The sequence below is a fragment of the Rhineura floridana genome, chromosome 5 (genome assembly GCF_030035675.1).
Source record: "Rhineura floridana isolate rRhiFlo1 chromosome 5, rRhiFlo1.hap2, whole genome shotgun sequence".
Classification (NCBI taxonomy): domain Eukaryota; kingdom Metazoa; phylum Chordata; class Lepidosauria; order Squamata; family Rhineuridae; genus Rhineura; species Rhineura floridana.
In genome coordinates, this window is record NC_084484.1 from 124,110,871 (window position 1) to 124,125,183 (window position 14,313).

Here is a 14,313-nt window from a genome sequence, read left to right on the forward strand (position 1 = left end):
TTCCTCCTATTTTAATTTTTATATAGAGATGTTTCAAAACACTGGACGCAATCAGTTCCCTTTGATATCAATTTGTTACTGAAGGCAACTGGATTTAGAAGTACTCATTCATTTATATTTATATCCCATCCTTCCTCTCAAATGAGCCCTGGGCAGCAAACACACAAGCAATAAAACTTCTCAAAACATTATGCTGGACTGTGCCCAGTTAAAGTCAATGTGAACTACAGAGATACTGATAATAGATATATAGGTTTCTACATATACACAAGTCTCATACATTTCTCCATCCCCCAACCACCCAAGCAAAAGGTATGATCACAGTTTAAGGACACATCCCAACCAGTGAAAAGACTTGAGGAGGATGTGAGCAGGGCTGGTGAAGGAAAAAGGGTGCAGTTTGGTAAGAGTCAGAAGGGCCAAATAGAGAGATCTGGAGGGCCGCATTTGGCCCCCAAGCCAGTGCTATTTAACATGTATACATGTAAATTTAGGGATCTGAGCAAATTAAGTCGGTGGTTGGCTGGGGTCTCACCAGCACTGCACTTTGCAATGTGCACAGCTGCCCATAAGCAAATAATAATAATAATAATAATAATAATAATAATAATAATAATACAAGTTTCAGAAAGGAAATGAAAGTTGCAGGAGATTTGAGACCTGGGGCTCAGGCCTCCTGGGCCACACCCCAACACCGCTCCTGCCATGAAGGAATGATATACACTTGGAAATCTATGGAAAGACACACAGACAGACACAGAGAGAGAGAGAGAGAGAGAGAGAAAGGCACTAAAAGCCTTACTGCTGAGAAAAGAATAAATTGGTGTGCCTTGTAGTAAATAATATGTTTACATAGATGTTTCTATAAAACATTTTTTTGCCGATCGACAGAGGAGTGCGAGACGAGGGACACATCATTACAAAATTGACTCTTCATTAAAATGCCATAGTTGCTAATCATAATTTTCTAAGAAAAAAACTTATATTGTACTGTTTATTAGCTAGGACTTCTTAGCTCAGCTTATTGATCTCCCCCATCAGTTTTGTCTAGGGATAGTGCCAAAATTGTGGCTCAAAAATTATTTTTAGCCAGTTTCCTGGCTTCTCACCAATATAATTCATAAAGTAACAAAGAAAATCACCATGCAATTGTATACATGTCTACTCAGGAGTAGTACCCATTAATTCCAATGGGCTTGCTCCCAGGCAAACAGGTAAAGGATTAGCCTGAGATTTAGACATGCAGTTAATATGTAGCAAGCAGCTGCATATCCTGTTTTTTAAAAATCATTACATGAAGGGAGCCCAATTCTTACTAGGGAGGCAGAACACAGGGAGGGGAAGCTTCTCTTCTGCAGATGGGAAACTCTATTTGTTTTGGCTTCCCTCAGGCTGCAGACATGCTTGCTGTTATACTGGCATCATTGCTTATCCATCTCTGTTTTAATCCGAGTACGTATGACATTCATCACGCTTCACCCCTTTTTATTCCAAAATCTGGGATTTTTGAGATTGGATACATTATCCCTTCAAACCAGCTTCACACCAACTTCAAAACTGTTTGGTCAATGTGCCCCGTTGAGGCTCCAAGGTGCATCCAATGGAAATACTTTGCAGTGGGCGGTTCTGAAAGGTGTGACATCAGCAGTGGGGCTGGGTGTATTCCATCAAACAATAAAGATATGTGTAGCCAAGTGCAGATTTGTTTCAAACCACATCCAGATAAAATAGTCTCACTGCTTTTTAAGCAACTAGTGGGCACGTAGCCTCAGTTTCTCATTTCTCCTGTCTTAAGTTCAGTTTGCCACATTTCAACATCAGTTTGCAATTTTTTTTAAGCTCTAATGAGAATTTGCCAGAATTCTAGTGCAAATTTATCCTCATCCACACATTCATATATGCAATTTTGCCTAATACACACATTTTTGCAAGTCAGCCTTTCCCTAATATAATGCAGTTTTGCATGTTATTTTCACTAATATAATGCATTTTAATGCACACTTTGCCCTAGCATATACATTTGTGTATGCATTACTTGGCTGGAGAACTGCATTGCAAGATTTGGGGAAATCAAAGGGTGGCTGAGTTTTAGTTGTGCATTGTTTTGAAAAGTGTGAATTAGGTAGGTTCACCTTCAAATGTGAACTAAATTGAATTTCTCCCCCACTCTTCACTTCATTCCCACCACAATCACAACAGAGGCACACACCCCCAGCATGGCTTGAAGCCTTGGGGGGGGGAAACCCCAAAGTCTAAAAGGGTCAGCTATGCTGTGATTAGGGGAGGCAGTCTTTGTTCTGATCATAGTGGGAGAGTAAAGAGATCAGCCTTCCTTCCCGACAAGTTGCTTTCATAAGAAGAATCAGGCTCCCCTGCACCTGTAGTTACCTTGGGCAAAACAAGACACATTACTGCTTGCTACATATTAATTGAATATCCAATTTGGTCCTCAGTCTCAAAATTAGGGGTGGCTAACCTGTAGCCCTCCAGTGGACTACAACTCCCATCATCCTTGACCATTAGCTATCCTGGCTGATGCTAATGGGAGCTGGAGGCTGCTTTCACACTGCGCTTCATTCCATTATTCTGACAATTTCTTACCTGATAATTTGCACATTATATTTGATCTTTCACACAACATACAAGCTAGTTCTGGAATTCTGGTAGAATACAGTGCAATTTTAGCGCAAATTTTAATGATAAATGATACCAGAAATAATCCATTTGCAAGCTTGGGAACCCGAAAAATCACTGGAGTTTTTCACTAGCTGCAGCTGCTCACATGACAGTCATCCCAGCATGCAGTGTGTTCCCACCTTTTAGGCATGCTTTTTTTTTGCTTGACAAAAAATTGTACCGGTATTCCAGTGTAAGCGCAGGTAGCAGCAGCATTTCCCACACACTCCCCTGTGTCTGTACAACTAATATACTGTTTATATACATGCATTGCAAATGCATTGATGTGTGGGGATTGAATACTTATGGAAGCAACATGTTTCAGTTTTTTATGTTTCTTACATTTCCCAACATAAAACCAATGTCATCTTACAGTAACTGAGTTTGAGTTTCACTGTTTCAAAATAAAATATCATACAGAATGAAATTAGAGTGCACCATTTGTATTTTAGTAATATGAGAGCATTGGTCAGGGGTCTGATTACTTTTGCAAGGCACTGTATATATATATGTCACATGCTAAAAGGAGAGGGGTTGTATGGCAATAGGATGAGATCCTAGACCTCCTACACAATGGGGAACTGCAGAGCAAATGTGTATAACAGGTGAGGGACTAAAACAAGATGTTGTTCATTGCAGCCAAGGGTTGCCAGGCTCAGGGCCTGAGAATTATTCTGTATCTTTAAGAGAAGAGAAAAATCACCCAAGTGCAGGTTTTCTTGCAGCACTGTAATTGGAAAAACCACAAGGTGCACAACTTTTAAAGATACAGAAGACCTCTTGGAAGGGAGAATTTCACCTTGTGGTTTTTCCCATTACAGTGTTGCAAGAAAACCTGCACTTGGCTGAATTTCCCCTTCTCTTAAAGATATAGAATCATTCTCAGGCCCTGAGCCTGGCAACCCTATTTGGGATACTCTTTGATCCAACATTGTCACTGGAGGCTCAAGTGGCCTCTGTGCCTTTTTCCAGCTCTGGCTGGTTCACAATCTTTGGCCCCTTTTCGGCAGAGGTGACTTGGCCACAATACTCAATGGTCTTGTAACTTCTAGACTGGATTATTGCAATGCATGAGGCTGCCCTTGAAGATGACTCAGAAACTTCAACTGGTCCCAAATGCAGCAGCCAGATTACTGGCTAGGGTTGCTTTTACATCTCATATAATTCCTGTTGTAAAACATCTGCATTGGTTGCCAGTTTGTTTCCGGACTTAATTCAAGGTGCTGCTCATCCTAGTGTTTAAAGTACTAAACACTTAGGTCCTAAATATATGAAAGACCGCCTCCTTCCCTACAGAGCCTTTCAGGTGTTGAGATCAACAGAGGGGGCCCTTTTGGTAATTCTGCCACCCTAGGAATCTTGGGGAGGGGGTGGCCCAGGAAAGGGCATTCTCTCTGATAGCCCCTAAGTTGTGGAACTCCCTTCCCACTGAGGTGCATGTAGCAACCTCACTGTGCAACTTTAGGCAATTGCTGAACACACACACCTCTTTATCCTGGCCTTTGATACCTGAGACATATTTTTTAGGACCCACCCTATTTGTGATTCTGGTTGTTTTTCATTGTTTTAAACACTGTTTTTCAAGGTTGTTGTAACCCTGGGAAATCCGGGTTTAGGGCAGGCAATAAATACATATAATAATAATAATAATAATAATAATAATAATAATAATAATAATAATAATAATAATAATAATAATAATAATAATACAACAGCTCACTAGAAAGTAGAGATGGGCAAGAAATTTGATTTAGTTTGCATTTCAAGCCGAATCTATCAAAATTCGCACTTTCCGAAACAGTATGAGAACTAAAACACAGCCATCCTTGAAAATTTACTTACTTGAATTTTACAGTGCAGTTCGTCAACCAACCAATGTTTACAAGAATGCATGTTAGGGGAAAGTGTACCTAAAAATGAATATATGAGTGAAAATAACATACAAAATGCATTATATGACAAGAAAGTATATTTTATATTTATATATTATTATATTTTGCTTGCAAAATGTGTGCATTTGCCTACAATAATGTGGTTACTAGGAGAAATGCACACTAAAATGCTGGAGAATTTCATGAGGACTTCTTTTAAAAAAAATCCACAAATTGCTACAGAAATGTGGAGAACTGAATTGAAGATTGGAAAAATGAGAAACTGAAAGAACCGGAACTGACAGATCTTCCCATCCCTACTACACTACAGTTGTCTACCCACTTACCAGCTAGTAAGCCCCACTGAACTACTTGTCAGTAGGCATGCATTGTGAGAGAGGGGCAAAGGATTCCAAGTAAATATCATTTGCATGTGTTGATCTTTATCAAAGCACAAGTCAAGGTTGTGTGCTCAAGGTCTACATTTGGTAACGTTCCAATTAATTTGCACTGACCCATTGCCATGCATTCCCTCTTTTAATATGATAATACATCTCTATACAAAGATATGCCTCCGACAGTTGATCAACTGAATTGTGCCACTTCGTATAGTGTCATAAATTGTCTGCAAATGGCAAAGTAATTCCTGTTACGCATTAACCCTGCTTTTCAGTGACCTGGGTAAATTTTACAATTATGCCCAAATATCCAAAGCCACAATAAAGGCAATTATGTTTAGACACTCTGTGTCCAGATGTTCTATTTGCTACTAGGGATGTGTGTATGTTTATCTTCTATAGCCTTTTCAATGGATGAGTGGCTTGTTTTACCAGATTGTCTAGCAGCTTTTATGTGCAGCTAGAACATTACAATTATTCCCATTAGAGCTGAGCAGGAGGGGAAAAAACATGGCCTAGGAAAGAAAGAAAGAAACAATGGCCACAATCCATGGCCCATTAATTTGCTTAAGCATGCCTGACAGTATTGGATTGTGGCCAGTGAAATAAATGCCTTTGAACCGTCCCAGTTCTCTAAGTTGTTTCTAGAATGTTTGTTTGTTTGCTTTTCTTTTTAGCTCTAGCCTGTCTTGCCTTTGTGGTTCAAGGCAAAGGTACACCTCTTTACCTTAGCCTTTGACACCTGAGACATATTTATTAGGATCTACCCCATTTTATGATTTGGGGTTGGTTTTAATAGTTTTTAATACCATATTTAAAACTGTTGCAATCTGCGCTGGGACCTCTGGGTGAAGGGTGGGTAATAAATGTTGTTGTTGATTATTATAATCATTATTATTATCATATTTATTAATAAAAAGAACAACTTTTTTTTTAGAAAAAAGCTTATTCATCACCACCATAATGCTTGCCAATTTTATTATTTCCATTTTATAGATTGATTGATTTTGTTTACATGCTACCTTTCCACAGCAAGCTGTACCCAAAGCAGCTTATGATAAACATTCAAAATATCACTGGGGTAGGAGAGAGAAGTCAAAAATCAACAACACATAATTAAATCATATTGCAAAAGAAACAGCCTAGACTTAAATACAAAGCAATAACATGATCAGGCCATAGAGCCCCAGAAGCAGGTCTTTTTGCATTTCAAGGAGCCTCGGCAGACCCTGGCTTAAGTATATAGTTCAGAGAGGAGGGGTCCTCTCACCAGGTTAGAGGGTTACAGCTAGCTCCTTCTTCTCTCCTCCAGAGGAGACTAACAGCAGCAAAAAGGAAAATGCTGGGGATAGAGTTACCAGGTCTCCGTTTTTTGGGCGGAGTCTCCGGTTTTTAGGGGGCCCCTCTGGCTCTCCAGCTAGCACCGCTTAATCTCCGGACTCTCAGCTTCAATTTAAAACAAAAATTAAGTTTCTAGGTGGTCTGGTTCCCGAGATATACACCAAAACGTCAGCCGCCACCCTACAACTGTTTAATCTATTTAACTGATACGACGCTGAAGTTGGTTCCTAGTTCCCAGTTCCTTATTTGCTTGAAAGTTCAAAACACTAAAAAAGAAAAAAAGTTGACAACTACAGCAACTTCAAACCAAACTTAACATGTCTCTGAACCCCAATATGTATGTTCGGGTACCCTGTATGATATATCACTGTGATCGGGGGACTCTCCCCGTCAAGAGTAACAATACATTTATGTAATCAAAATCATCAGGCTTCTGATATTATCATAAATACATAATGATGTCATAAAATCATAAAATGTAAGTAACTGGGGGTGCCCACCCCAAACCCTGCTCTGGGACAGGACAAATCATATACCCCAGGAAAGGGGAGGGTGTCCTGTACGAGATGCCACTGTGTCCTGTCTGGTCCAGGGCATGCACAGGTGCATCAATGCAAAATCAAAATGGACAAAAACACGTAGAAAAAAATAAGTAACTGGGGGTACCCACCCTGAAATCCTCTAGGAGATGCCACTGCATCCCGCCCGGCCCAGAGCTTCTGCTGGGCACAGGACACAGAAGAGGGCATCTATACAAAATCAAAGCAGAAAAAGACATACAGGAAAAATAAGTAATTGGGGGTGCCCACCCGAAAATCTGCTCTGGGCCAGGACAAATCATACACCCCATGAAAGGGGAGGGTGTCCTCTATGAGATGCCACTGCATCCCGCCTGGCCCAGAGCTTCTGCTGGGCGCAAGGGAAGGATGAGGGCATCTATGCAGACAGAAAGGGTAGAGAATCTTCTTACTCTTACTCATTTCTCAGACCTGTTTCTGAAGTGAAGGGTCAAATCTGTAAAGAAGTTTGGAGCAGTCACATTAAAAGATACGGGCAGGGCATTCCAGGCAGGGGGTTGCCAACTCTGCTTGGATATGGATGTCTTTGCAGAGGATCCCTAGTCAAGCTTTACCAACAGCACAATCCAAACTATATCTACTCAAAAGTAAGTCCTGTTGAGTTCTATGGGGGCTTAGTCCCTTAGTAGGTGTGTTTAGAATTGCAGCCTTCAGGGACATCCATCTTTACTCCCGAATGCTCCCAGAGCTTGGAAAAGTTACTTTTTTGCACTACAACTCCCATCAGCCCAATCCAATGGCCATGCTAGCTGGGGCTGATGGGAGTTGTAGTTCAAAAAAGTAACTTTCCAAGCTCTGAATGCTCCCATCTAACATCTCCACAACACTAGGCTCCTTTCTTTCTACAGTGGCCTTCTGGTGACTGGCCTGGCCTGAAGGCACTTAAACCCTTCTTGCTGAAAGCAAGTAAGCTAGATTAAATGTTCCCTACCCAGGCTCCATCTTTTAGCTAAGATGTCTAGATTAATTTCCAGTCAGATATATTTTTTAATTGTACGCTCCAAGCAACTGTGGTTGATGCTTAATGTATCATGCTTAATGACATCACTCGGGCCTGCCCTGTGACATCACTCGGGCCTGCCCCATGACATCACTTGGGCCCACCCCTAAAATCTCAGGTTTTGGGATGCTTCTGACCTGGCAACCCTAGAGGGCAATGAGGGCGAGTCCTCTTTCCCAGCTTCCTGGAAGTTCTAACTGCTGGTGATTGGGCCTGCTACATTCCCACCTATTCCCCACCTCCTGGCAATCTACAGGCAAGAACTGCTGCTTGTGTACATATATTACCAATATGAACATTTATTTTGAATCCACAGTCTTGATCTAAGATGCATTTAACAGATTTTTAACATGCTTTTCAAATTTCCTGCCCTCACAAGGCAATTACAACAGTTATAAATAGTTCAAAAATCATGATCACACAATTGTTAAATAACATTTAAACATTAAAAGAACATTAAAAAATAAGAACACCTAAAAAACCTTATGTAGTTTGACTGAACCAATTCTCAGCCTAATCTACCTCACAGAGTTGTTGCAAAGATAAAAGGGGTAAGCAGGAGCCAGGAAGACAAATCTATCATGTCATATTCACAAACCATGCAGTGAGAGGGGAAAATGTGCACAAAGGCAGTCCCCCCACTCGCTTTAACTGCAACATTCTGCAGTCCTGACATTTTACAGAAAATTAACACACCCACCCAAAAAAACCTTATCCAAACACATACACACACAAATAAGCATGTGCAGGCTGACTAAACCAACTCTCACCCTAACCTATCTCATAAGGTTGTTGGAAAGATTCCATACATACACTAGAGATGTAAAAATGCATGCACCCCAGAAAATAGTTTATTGTCCAAACCAGTTGGTCATTGCAGAACATTTTTTTAAAAAAAATAAGTATTAGTTTCTTGCCAAGTAACAGCAGTGACTAATTACCTTAAAAATAGGATGGGGGGGAGATAAAGAGACGGGTTAACAATGCAATGCAATCCTATGCTGTGTTTATTCAAAAGTCTCATTGACTGACAGCACAATTCTAACCATGTCTACTCAAAAGTAAGTCCTATTGAATTCAAGGTACACGGAGTTAGAATTGCAGTTTTACTCCCAGAAAAGTGAGTATAGGATTAAATCCTCATGTTGGGAAGGGTTTCCAACAGACAAATGAACTGCCTTGTTCAGCAGCCCAGAAAAATTTAAATTCGTATGACTCCTTATAATTAGAAAACTCAGGAACCACCAACCCACAGCGCCTCCATCTTGCTAGGATTCAGACTCAGTTTATTGGCCCACCGCTGAGTCCAGGCAGCAGTCTAGGGCTTGCATGGCCTCTCTCGATTCAGATGTTATGGAGAAATATTAATCAATATGCTGAGAAAAGCAGGGAAAGGGAGCTCTTTTCAGCATTTGCAAGGGTTTCTAGCTATTGCCTGGTGTTCAACAAATCTCTTGTCAATCACAGCCCTAACTTCACTCATTGGCTAAAAACCTGAAAGGGTAGGGATTGGAGCAACCAGCTATCTCATTTCACAGAGATTGGGGGGGGTGTCTCATTTTGGTGCATAATCTTTGTTCCAGAGCACTTAGAAACTTATTTTTTTTTAAATGTAAGCAAAGAGTCTGGGCCTCCTGATGGCCCTGGGCCTGATATAAATGGCAGTCCTGGTTCAATATAAAAGCAATTCAGCCAGTACTAACAGGAACAGAGCAGGAAGAGCAAGCAGTCTCTCCTGCACTGTGTATTTTTGAAGGAATATTTACTGAGACCTTTTGCTGACACTATAGGTAGGGTTGCCATATTGCCCAGTTAGCCGGGTTTTACCCGGATTCTATGTATGCCACCGGCGCCCGGCTAGCCCTTTAGGTGGCCCGGATTCTCAGCTTTAATTTAAAAAAAAAATTACTTCCGGGAAGGGTGACTTCGCTTGTGCCTGCTTTTGAGACGGGCTCCCGCCTCAAAAGAAGCTTATTCAGATATAAATCAGTCAGAACATTTTTTTTTTGACTGATGAAATTTCTCCCGGGCAGGGAGAAACGTAGAGATCAACCTCAAAAGCCTGTTTTTGTTGGGAGGACTGGATTTCATTAATTTATGAGAAAAGGTCCAGCCAGCAATGCTGGACGGACTTCCGAACAAGCTCTATCTGATTAATGCGATACGTTTATCTTTTCTTCAAAGAGAAAACGGACTAACAGGCAAGCACCCTTCTTTCTAATATTTTTTTTACTTGGTTTAAATTGTTGCAGCAAAAAGAGATTTGTCAAATGAATCAGCTTTAAAGAACTTCTGGGTGAGCTATAACTCTTCTCTGTTATTCATGAAATTAACAGCTTATCTCTGTTTCTATTGCAAAAAGCTGTCCTGGAAGTGCATTCTAAAGATATAAACAGAAGAGGGATTTCTATTCCGAGGAACATTATATTGTCTGGGACTATTCTCTTTTTGGTCTATTTTATTTTGACGAATCTGCTTCTTCACAATGCCACTAACTGTTTTGATGCTGGTAACTAAATTTGTTTTGTGTTCTTGAACATAGAGAGATAAGGTAGGCTGCTCTGTTTATACTGTGATGTCATCAAGCCTGGAATATTAACCCAATTGTTGCTGAAATAAGAAGTGGTTCTTCTTTATTTTTGTTTTGTTTTGTTTTCGTGGTTTTAAAAATGGCAATCAAGAAAGTGGCTGTGAATCTGGAAGTAATTATGTTTCAGAAAATAATGGATGAGATTGAGATAACGAAACAAACCCTGCGACAGGGCAGTAAGGAGCTGAAAATTGAACTGAGCAAAATGACGCAGGAGCTTAAAGAAATAGGGGATCCTGTGAGAGAGGACAATGAGATCAGAGATGAGGAAAGAAAAAATAAAGGGAAGATACAAGCCCTGGAGATTGGAACAAATGTGGAATTGGAAAAAGATCTGGAGTTTATGGATATTAGAAATAAAATCTACTGTTTGGAATTTAACGTTATCTCTGAAGAAATTAATGAAGATATTAGAGATAAAGTTATCAATGGCTTGGATAATCTTCTGGACTGGAATGACGTGATGGAGCTTGATATAGAGAAAATCTATGGAATTAACTGCAGCCATGTGACAATGGAAAAACTCTCAAGAGATGAGCCAGTGCATTTTGTAAAAAAGAAGAACACAGATATGACTTTACAACAATATTTCAGCAACTTATTCAGAATTCATGGCAAGAAAATATTTGGGATAGAGGAAATTCCCATCAGACTCTTATTATATGACTATGGCTATGACAGCAAGATTATTATGGAATACTGATAATGGAAGATTGGACACTGAAATTACTGGACTTAACAGGACTATTGAAGATGGAAGATGGAACTAATATGGATAATGGAATAATGGCTATTGAAATTATTGGACCTAACAGATTTTGATGAGATGGATTAATCGATATGTTTATTTGGACTATGGTTATGACAATAAGATTATTATTATTATTAACGAGATGGATTAATCGACATGTTTATTTGGAGAAAAATTGATAGATATATTTCTTAAAGAATTGAAACCTCTCTTTGACTTTTTGTGGAAAGAATAAAGTAATGTTTATGAGATTTGATGATTAATTAAGATAACTACTGGAGGAAAGTGATTTTATAATATAATTTAAGAGACAGGATTGTTATATATTGTAGACCTACAACTGATTTGATCTGCGACAAATGGGAAGTCAACATTTTATTTTTTTGTTTAATCATTTTTGTTTTGTTTTGTTTTTTGTCTTTGAATGTTTTATGATTTTGTTTTGTATGTTTTATGAAAATTTGAATAAAAATTATTGTAAAAAAAAAAAATAAGTTTCTAGGTGGTCCGGTTCTCGAGATATACATAAAAACATCAGCCGCCCCCCTCGACTGTTAAATCTTTCTTTAAACAGTACTGTATAGCACTTCGTAGCTTTAACCCCGCCCGTTCAGGATTGCAGCCAATCAGGGATTGTTTTTCAGTTTCATTGACCTCAGGCAGTGTCTAGAAAACAAAATGGTGGTTTCACCCCCTGTTTATCTGAAAATCTCATAAATTGGGTAAGTATATACATTTCAGTTTTTTTTCCTCTTGTGTGCAGGAGTCAGATCTTGGGCAGTGTTTTGAAAACCTTCCCAATGCTTGCTTTTTGTAAAAGCAATGCTAATCCCATATGCCCAGAGTAAATCCCATTGAATTCAATAGGACTTACTTTTGAGTAGACATGGTTATGAATGTGCTGAAAATCAATGGGACTTTGAAGTGAATGTAAAAAAAAAATGTGTTTGTGCCCTCCAGTCCTATTTTAAAGCAAGTAGGCAGGGCTTACTTAGGTATTACAGTTTTTATTCTGTAGGAAAGTAATACTGGTTTTTTTAAAACTAATACTGATTTTTCTGCAATGACCAACTGGTTTGACAATAAACTATTATATGGGCTGTATGTATTTATACATCTGCAGTGTGTGCGTATGCGTGTATGGAGTCTTTCCAACACCCCTGTGAGGTAGGGTTGGAAACCAAGGCAGCTCACAACAAGAAATAAAGCCATTTAAAATCCAATAACCATAAAAACCAGTATAAACAGTTGCAAAACAGCGTAAAGTGGCATGATTCGGAATTTTGGGTTGTGTGAATGAAGTTGCTTATTACTTGAAGTTGCATTTCTGTCCCTGTTTGAGTAAGCCCCACTGAATATGCTGGGACTTGCTTCTCAATAAAGAAAGTTAGGATTGCACTATAAATATCTTTACAGTTTGTGTAAATAATAAATATATTTGATAGTCATGCTTTTATATAAATATTTCTTCATTTATCATATTTTTGGTTGTGAGATGCTTAGTTTTCTGCCTTACTCATAGGAATCTTGTTGTGGTTGGTATGGTATTACATTTAGGAAAGTGTTACTGCCTTTTGTGTTGTTGTTTTCCTATTTGCATTTCACTTATCTTTAACCTCACTCCATTACAGCCATAGAAGCAACAGCAGCATATGCAAGATAATTAACTCCCATTAGTGATAAGAACAAGAATTTATAATTATAATTTCAATTAAAACAAGAGGCTTATCAATACTTTGAAGAGGACCAGATATTTATTTTCTTTCTGAGCCCAGGACTGGGTCTTTCATGATGTCCGGGGGGGGGGGAGCAGGAGAGTAGTCGATAAGACAGACATCCTGGCATTGGTAATCTAATTAGCAAGGTATGTGTGGGGTTGTTGCACACTTCCAGGCCCAGTTTCATTTTGAGTATGGAGGTGGAACCTGTGTAGATGTGGTTGATCAAAGGGAGAAGAAATTTTGAGTTAAGCAAAGCTCTGCTTTTATAAAACCTAAGAAACATACAGATACTTTGAATGTCTGAGTGCCTGCACCAGTGGAATACTGGAGGAACTTGTAAAGCTTGCTGCAACAGTATTTACAACTGAGCATGTGGCATGAAAGACTCCTTGTCCTAACATTTTGGCTTCTTGTTTTTCTCCACCCACCACATCTTTGAAATATATCGTATATGGTTAACTGTACTGTTGCCCTGACTTACTTTATGTTTGTTGCTATTTTGTGTTTTTATTATGTTTTTATATTGATTGTGTATTTTTATTGTTTTTATTATATTTGTAAGCTGTGCTGAGCTCTGTTTTTAACAGCAAAAGGGCAGGATATAAATTCTCTTAATCAATCAATAAATACTCCATAGTGTTGGAAACTAGAGTCTAGGCATTTAAGGCTAAAAATGTTGCTTTTAAAAAAAAGATTTCTCCCATCTTTCCCCAGTTTTTGGTGGTAATTCCTAGGCACAAAAACAAAACAACTGGACAATCCAAGTATTAATATGCAAATATTTGCATAATATGCAAATAATATGCAAATGTGTTACATAATATGCAAATTAACCTGCCCGGATTTGTGGAACTGGAATATGGCAACCCTAACTATAGGTGGTACTGGGGGGCATATCGGCACCCACAGACACCATATTGGCATCCATATACTTAAGTAAGGCAATGACCCCAACATTTATGATTTATTTTTTAAATGTACATTCCGCCCTTCCTCCTAAATGAGCCCAGGATACAGCAGTAGACAGTTTCTTACCTAACTCATTGCTTAACACATGAAGGTCTCACCTGCCAAGAGTGAAAAGCAGAAGCACTATAACTCAACTTTGGAGCATATATTAACAAAATGTGGCTGTTTCATTCTTATTATATATTACAATTGTATGTTTCTTTCGTTGTTAGCTGCCTTAGGTGCAAAAAAGTGGAATATCATGAAAAATAGTCAATAAATAATACTTATGCGTGCAGAAGGTCCCAGTCTCCAAGTACTTCAGCTTGTAGGTCTCAGAAAGACCAGAGTGATTTAATGATCAATCCCTCTTTCCAGGGATTGTGAGGGATTGTGAACTCTGTGAGGGGAAAAGGGGTCTCCTAACAACTTTCTGCAC